An 8594-nucleotide genomic window follows, 5' to 3' on the forward strand; every position below is an offset into this window, starting at 1 on the left:
CTTTATTTGATTGTTTTGGTAAATTATAAAATTTAGATATGAATTATAAAAAAATATATTAATACTTTGAATAAATTTGCAGGAAATTAATAATTAGATCGATCTGTGAGTGTTAGGTAGTGCTAACCATCACCCAATATTATATTAATCATAACTATAATATAATATAATCTTATAACCATTAACTCATAATGTAAAAATTTTTATAAAAAATATTAAGGCCCGGCCCGGCCCTGGTTTAACAATCTTAGGCCCGGCCCGGGTATATTTTAAAAATTTCGAGGTCTCTGATAATTATCATAATTATAAAATCTAGTCCCTTTTATAATTTTGGAGATCACGAGTTTTACACGTGATTATAAAATCAGGCGACTATTTATAAATTTGTTAAATATTAAACAAAATAATTTTTAAAAATAAATAATAATAATAATATGACAAATATGACATATATGATTAATACTATTTTTTTAAATTAAAAATGTAAATCGTTTGAACTTATTTTAAAAAATAAGCAGAAATAAAAATTATGTAAATCAAAGAAGCCATTTAAGGGAACCCGGTCGAAGACCAGGCAAAAGCGGGCCGAAGGCCCGCAAAATGCGGGTATGGGGACGAAGCCCCCATATAAATGAGGCCGCTATAAAAAATGCCCATGAGGCCGTAGCGTCGCCAGTCCGCCTCTGGCCGTAGTTAAGTCTGAATATTTCAAGTTGAATTATTTGTCGGATAAAAAGAAATTCCCTAGCCTCTCAGGTAAAATCACTAATTCTAAGTCCTAGGGTTTTTAATATTTTTTAAAGTTCTAGGTGAAAAGCTGTTGTGGAGATGACTTATTGGGGTGAATATAAAATTTGAGATCTTTGCATTTTTAAATTTTTTTAAAATTTGACTCGGTTTAAGAAATTTATGTTGGTATTAAAAGGAAATGATAAGACACAAATAAAATCCCATATTATAGATTTAATGAGGCTCACCGAATTGTAGTCATTCTGCCATATCTTAATCTATCTGCGATAGGTTTGGTTGATGGGCTCAAGATGGTTAGGTATGGTAGCGACAACATCTATTGATGAGAGGATTTATTCAAGTGAGTGCGGCGTTGTAAAGTTATATGATAAATTTTAAAGAATGCATTTCGTTTCAGGACTCATTGACACGGCTTCCACCATGACTATGATAAGATGAAGTGTTGTAAAAAATCTCACGGAAGTAGGGGATGAGAGGCAGGCTTGTTCAGTAAAATTCTGGGGTGGCGGGGGGGGGGGTTAAAATTTTTTAGGAAAGTAGTAATTTGATATTTTGAATTTTTACATAATAGATAATAATACATTAAATCTCTTCACAAAGAAGTAAGAAAAAATATATATTATATCACTTATCTTCTTTTTTCCAAAGTTTTTTATATTTATCATAATTATAATAATTGTAAATATTTACTAATCAATAATAATTACTTGGGGTTAAATTATTTGTGGTTTCAGCAGTAGTGTGTACTTAGTTAGTTAGGAATCAATCTTGATTTTTAAGGTGGTGAAGTGGGGGAGGGGATATTTTCAGGGGGGTAGGGGTAAAAATATTTAGAGAGTAAAATCTTAAATGGCTTAAAGGGGTAAAGAAACTGTTACTGATTGATTATATAAATGACCCTTAAAGCGCATTGCTTTTCAAAAGCAATAAAATTTCCTTCTTTTTTTATGTAAAATAAATCAATATCGATTTTAAATAATTATATTTTAAGGTTCGAATTGTCATATTAAATAGCATCACCCTAATTTTAATCAATCTAGATTATAAAAAAAATTGTTTGTTTAATTAATTCTTTAAACGATCGACTTTTTTTAAAAGAATTAAGAGTATAAATCATGATCTATTATATTAAATTTATATAACATAAAGTAAAAATTACCCGATAAGTTTGTTTCGACTACAGTTAAGCAATATTGGAATATTAAATTGGGACATTCTATAGCGCGAGGTGGGTTGGTTATGCATAGAGGATCTTGAAGAGTTGAGCATTGTGAACACTTTATTCCTTTAACTTTTATAAATAGTAATTTTCAATCTTTATATATCATTTATGATTTTAATAACATTAAATTTTGATAAGGATTTCAATAATTAGGGTAGATGGTAATAAATTATTTTGATAAATGATTAAATACTATCCTTTTATTTTTATCTAATAATAAATTAATTCAATTATTTTCCAATTTCTAAAAAAATATAGCAGTAATTAAGCAAATTGAGGTTTTAACAAATTTTTAAAACTTAAATAATTTATAACATATATCTAATACTGAAAGGTCGAAATCGTATTACAGCATTTATTTGAAAAGTAATTTGTTATAGTTATTAGTTACATTCTATAAAATTAGTAACATTCAATACTTTGTAAATTATGGTTTAACTAACCATTTCTTTCTAAGTATACACTTTTCAATTTTTTTTATACAAAATAATTCTGCAATTTACAAATTTGAATTAAAGGATTAAATGAAAATACAATTTTAAATAAAGTAATATTGTACTGAAAAAATATTTTAAAAAAAATTGGGCTTAATAAAATTTTATATGATTTAAACAATAAATTATTTTTCAAAATAAATTTCTGATAGGCTTGTTAGATTTCCTCAAAAAATAAACTTCCCTAGACTAATCAAAGGCTTCACAGAAACGTTTGATGTAAATGAGACATTATATTTGATGAACCGCAATTCAAATTCGAAAATTTCCATATACAAAGAAAAATGAAAGGCGCACATAAATATTTAACATTACTTAGAAATTCTAAAAAAAGTTCCAGCTAGTAGTTCTAGTTATACATTTTTAATATTAACTAGTTATTTTGCGGCAAAAACGTAATAAATTTTCCTCATATAAATTAAGCACAAGATGTTATTGCGAAATTGTTTGAAGTTCATAGGGATATTGCATGCTGGAATGATTTGGTATAATCAGGTCTTTCAAAATTTAAAAAACGCGCACTATTAACATTTAAATTTTAGATTTTCTAATAATCAGGGTCAATGAAACATATCAATGAAAATAACCATAAATTTGCATTATATATATATAGGAAATTCATCTCAAGCTTGAAAAAAAGTATTTGTGAGCATATGTCATTATATCCCTGAGCGCGATAGTGATAATATCTTGCAATTAACTCCAAATTATTTTTTATATCTAATCCTAACTCTATATTGGATTTCGTTATCAGCTGTTGTCACTTACATACAGAGTTGTTAATCCCTATTAAAAGTAGCGTGCTACCGCATCGCTACCCATCAAAAAAGTAGCGAGCTATTAGCTACTATTTTTAAAAAGTAACTTTGGTTACTTTTTAGGCTATTTTTTATAAAAAAAATTTAGAATAAAGATAATAAATATAATGAGTTATCGCATTGAAGTTATTAAATTTCTAAATCAACATACTCAAAGAGAATGTGCTAAAGATTAAATGTTTCAAACAATGTTTACAATATTTAAAAATCAAAGAAGACATTATCAAAAGCCATGCAAATGTACAAAATAAACAAATTTTATTTGATAAATAATTATATATTTTTATTCTTATTTTGTATGCAACCATTAAAAGTATAAGGTCTAGATAAATCGGGCAACTGTCTAAGTTAGGCAAAAATCTACGTTCAAACGGTGCTCAAATTAGACAGATTTGACTATAGATTAACATCTTGATTATAAAATTCAACTTTAACAAAAATGTAATAAATAAAATAAAAATGAAGAACTTTAGTGGTCGATCTGAATTAATGATAAATTATTTATAAAATTTTTAAAGAAAATAATATAAAATATATTTTTTCCTTATTTTTTAAGGAAAAACTTAAATAACAAGTAATATTTTTGGGTTACCGTTAGTCAAAAATAAGCGCGTTACTTATTCTATTGAGATGGAAAAGAACGACGTTATTTTCATCGGCCTCACTTTACAGTAACAACAATATCTAATATCTTTTTTAAATATTTTAGCTATATTCAGGACTTCTACACTCCCCTAAGTCAATGACAATGTTACCATCGCCCCAATTTGTCCCCTATTCCCACCCTACCCGAATATATTTAGAAACTATAAAAAGATAATCCAAATTATGCTACTTCCTTTTGCCCTCTACCCCCTTCCAAAATTCTATTAAAGATCTGGGGTTATCTCATACCCTCACCCCCCCCCCCCACCTCATAGTAGAAGTATCTGATTATATTCTATCATATAAAGACTAAATCTATACTGTAAACACTAAGTTTTAAAGGTAGTGCGCTAAGCTATAACAATTTTCCCTCAAGAAATAGCTTCGCTTCTTATAGTACTTTTTCCTATAAAATTCGCGAGAATATAGCTGCTATTTTTTAAATGTACTTATAAAAATCAGGCCTCCATTTTTTTTCTCAAGAGCTAATTAAAAATATTTCAGTCCCGTAATTATATTTAATCAATTTTGTGTTCAATTTAAAAAGAGAAAATATCTTTCAAAGTCTTCATCTAGCAAAAACATCTTTTTCCCCAAAAAATGCTCTTCGCGAAACTAATGAGCCTCTCAACTGGATGAGATAGATTCTATTTTATAAAAAGATTTTTAAAAGGGGAATTTTTTTTAATTAATGCAGTCTGAGTCTGATATTGTTGATCTCAAAAATTAGAAAATGTTCTCATTTTGATAGAGCGATTTTGTTTTTGCTGTTGAGACATGATAAAATAAATATCTCCTTAGTTAATTTTATAATTATGGTAACTTTTATTATAGTATTCCTCTCTAGATTTTCGATTTCAGGTTTTAAATAAAGAATAAAGCAAGAGAAGTTAAAGCAATTGTACAAATTGTAAAGAAATTGTCCAAATTGGTTTTTTAAAAATATATTCATTTAATTTATTCAAATTATAAAAAATAAATGATATCATATCGAAATATTAATTAAATATATTTATAAAAACTTTAAAATATGAAACTTTAAAATTAATGCAATGAACAATTTTTGGTTTGGCCTGCTACCTTTTATGCGTCCTTAAACGCTAGGACGTTTCTCAAAAAAATATTATGAATTAAAACGCCTTAAAGTTAACAGATCTTCTCAGGCATGCGCCTGTAGATTAAACCGAATTAGCGGACATTTGCCATTATACCACTATTTGCTAGTAAAAAAAATGTAGCGCGCCACTTTCAATAAGCTATTTTTAACAGCAATGATCTGTATAAACTTGTTTTTAAATGTAAATTCATTTTAAAAAAATTATAAGAGTTAAAATGCGAAATATTTCCTCCAAAAAATATTTTTAAAGGTTATGTATGAAACTTAATAGATATAGTTTAGAATGAAATAGGAGGCCGAGGCTACTGATAAAACTAGGTAAAGTTACAGACAAGTCTTTTTTTGGTAACAAAAACTTGTTTTTAAATGTAAATTCATTTCAAAAAAAATTATAAGAGTTAAAATGCGAAATATTTCCTCAAAAAATATTTTTAAAGGTTATTTTATCAATATGTATGAAACTTAACAGATATAGTTTAGAATAAAATAGGAGGCCGAGGCTACTGATAAAATTAGGTAAAGCTACAGACAAGTCTTTTTTTGGTAACAATTAAAAATGGTTGGCATGGCGCTATAACCAGTAGCATATCTAGTATTTTATTTGTTGAAGAGATTAAGGGGAACGGGGTCGAGTTAAATAATTATTATAAGACAGTTCAATAAATGTTTTTAAATTAAAATTAGAAAATCAAAAAAAAAGGTAGTTTTTAAAACGTTTCATTCTGTTTTATGGTTCATTCAGATAACATATTTAATCCAATTTTTAAGTATAAAAAAGTGGGGTGGGGCGAAATATCAATTTCTATATGCCAGCTTATTACTCGAAAAAGGGATAATTTAGTATTATGCTTATATTCAATTTAAAAACGACTAAAAAAAATACATTTAAGCAAGTTGTTTTTCGTTAGATGATCATATTATTTTTTTCTGAAAAACAAATTAAAGAAATAGATAATTTTTATACACTGCCTATTTTGCCGAGACCACCTTTCCCAAGGCATATTAGTGTAATGATCTAATTTAGCGAGCACTTAAATCAGCTCTCCTGAATCAACCACTTCCAGACGGAGTGTTTCCAATTTCATGGTTAAAGGGTCAGCTTCTGGTTTGGAAGTTCACCTTCATTAATCTAAATGCCCTGTCCAACCAAAATGTCGATGCTGTCACATTTGCCGAATTTTGGAAATAACCAAATATAGTTCCATCAATCCTTTTTATACATTCATACCGATTGCCTGCCCTACTCTAACCTCTTCCGATAGCAAAGCTCAATTGGGGAGTTTAACAGCAAAAAGATCAATCAGCTCAATGAATCTCTTATCTTATGACAAAGTCCTGCTAAAACAATTATTCGTTGTAACTCTCTAAATTTTATCTCTTTCATCGAATTTCCCATACTTCTTTCGAGTACCTTCTTCTTTTATTCTTAATTTCATTTATTTTTTTCTCCTTAATTATAGAACGCCATTATTAATTTTATATTTTAAAAAATTGTTCTTATTAGATATATTCACTTAAATATATATAAAGAATTGCATGGGAAAAAAAATTACAATTACCTTGATAAATATTTGTGATTTTGAATATCATTATACATAGTATGCAAAGATTTCCTGTGAAATTTAAATGGTAAAATCTGTAAACGATTCTTGACAATACATTAATTTGAAGATTATTCTTAAATATTAACATCATTTATCGCATTCATTTGATCTCTTTTCATTTTTTATAATTACTTATGTACATTTCCTAATTGTGCAATCTATTGGAATATAAATGGGATGTCTCCCATCTTTTATATTAAGTTTTCGAAAATGTTTATAAATTTAAGATACATCAGGTGTGAAAGTATTCGATTGCCATTATATTTTTGATAAAATAATCCTCCAAATTATAAGCATGGTAGAAAATATTAGATTATATGTTTTCAATTTTTCCCCACAATTATGTGATTTATTTTACAAAAATATAATTTTTTATGTGAAAATGTTTTTCTCCGGACAAATATTTCATTTCGATTATAAAATTTTATTTCCATTTCTAATATTTCTTTTTATGAATTTTAAAAATAATATGAATGCCTTAAATACTATAAATTTCTTATCAACTGAAAATGGAAATATATTTTAGTAAAAAAGGTTTTAAATTAAACCCACAAAATCAAAACGGTATATTGAATGATTTTAATTATTCATATAATAACTTTTGAAATAAAACATTCGGATCCAGCTGTTTATAAGAATTTATAAATCAATAATGGAAATTATTAGATAAGAATAATACCAGACTATATTTCTGATTCAAAGCAAAGCATATTAATGTAAATATGTTTATAAAATCGAAATAATAGAGTTAAATTATCGTTATATTCTTATTTTTTTATAATTATACAGTTCTGTAAATTTCCACTGCGAAATGAATCATCATAGAGAGGCATAAACATAATATTTTGAATTAATAATTCTAATTACCTGAATTTTGTAAAATATCTCAGGTTTAGTTAAATGTTGTGTAATATACTATATCTAGATAGATTCGTTCATTTTTTAAATGTATACTTAATAAATTCCACAAATTTCGTTAGAAAAAGGCATAAATGTATTTGGAGGGGCCAGCTATTACCTCTTTAATTTTATGGTCATACAATCTATATGACTCGTTTAAGATAACAAATTGCTTATTCCCTTTAATATAAATGTGATATTTTCAATTATAAAAATTTGAGTTATAAACTTAAACTTACAATAAAAATAAGAAGAATAAATACTATTTATTTAATTTTTTTAAAACTATTTAAAAAAAACTTTTATTGAAAAATATAATATTTTTATCTAATTTCTCTAAAATGTTCAGAAAAGATTTCGTTTTTTATTGATTTTTGAGAGAGCGAGAAATTTAAAAATTTTTTATTTAGGAGCGAGAGAGTTAAATATTTTATAAAACCAATATTAAATATTAGGGATATAAAAATTTTAAAGATATTTCTTTTGTTTTGCGGTAATTGGTTCACAAAACGAAATTTATAATAATAATAAAAATGGTATTTTAAAAAATGAAATATTGGCGTAAACATTAATTTTATATAAAGCCGATATACATTATAATAAAATATAGCTAATTCTAAATATTCAAACTATATTTTTTTAGAAACAACTCTAGCTTTTCCATAAGCATTATTTTTGATATATGATAATTTCTATGTATTTAATGTATATGGAATAAAAGCATATAATTAAATCATACTGAAACGGATTTTTAAATATTTATAAACGTTCCTTTTTAAATAATTAGGGTAATAGATCAGTTCTAACAGTTAAAGCCTTATATAGCCTAATTGTAGAGTATTGGTTATAATGAAATGAGATTTATTTTAGAGATTGATACTAAAAAGATTTTCTTATAGGACAACTTATACAAAATATTTTCCAAGCCTGAAGTTAACAATTTTTTTAAAGCTTAGAATTAGGAAAATTAATGTCCTTTTCCTTCATAAAAATATTAAGGGATGGTAAAAAAAAGTTTTCAAAATTCGGGCTTTGCATCGCAGA

General features: G+C 26.2%; 1 long non-coding RNA gene across 2 annotated transcripts in view; it reads right to left on the reverse strand.

Moving 5' to 3' along the window:
* LOC135922235 (uncharacterized) overlaps positions 1–6724 on the reverse strand; it is a 30943-nt gene extending 24219 nt beyond the window's left edge. The window contains exons 1-4 of one of the 2 annotated variants that reach the window (XR_010570803.1): positions 6606–6724; positions 1910–2041; positions 1458–1517; positions 978–1247 (exon numbers count right to left, since the gene is read on the reverse strand). This is a non-coding gene — a long non-coding RNA (uncharacterized LOC135922235). The remainder of the gene's footprint in view (positions 1–977; positions 1248–1457; positions 1518–1909; positions 2042–6605) is intronic. The other variant, XR_010570804.1, reaches the window with a different exon arrangement.
* Between the last annotated feature and the right edge of the window lie 1870 nt (positions 6725–8594).

Source organism: Gordionus sp. m RMFG-2023, chromosome 1, assembly GCF_954871325.1.
Source record: "Gordionus sp. m RMFG-2023 chromosome 1, tfGorSpeb1-WG-v2, whole genome shotgun sequence".
Taxonomy (NCBI): Eukaryota; Metazoa; Nematomorpha; class Gordioida; order Chordodea; family Parachordodidae; genus Gordionus; species Gordionus sp. m RMFG-2023.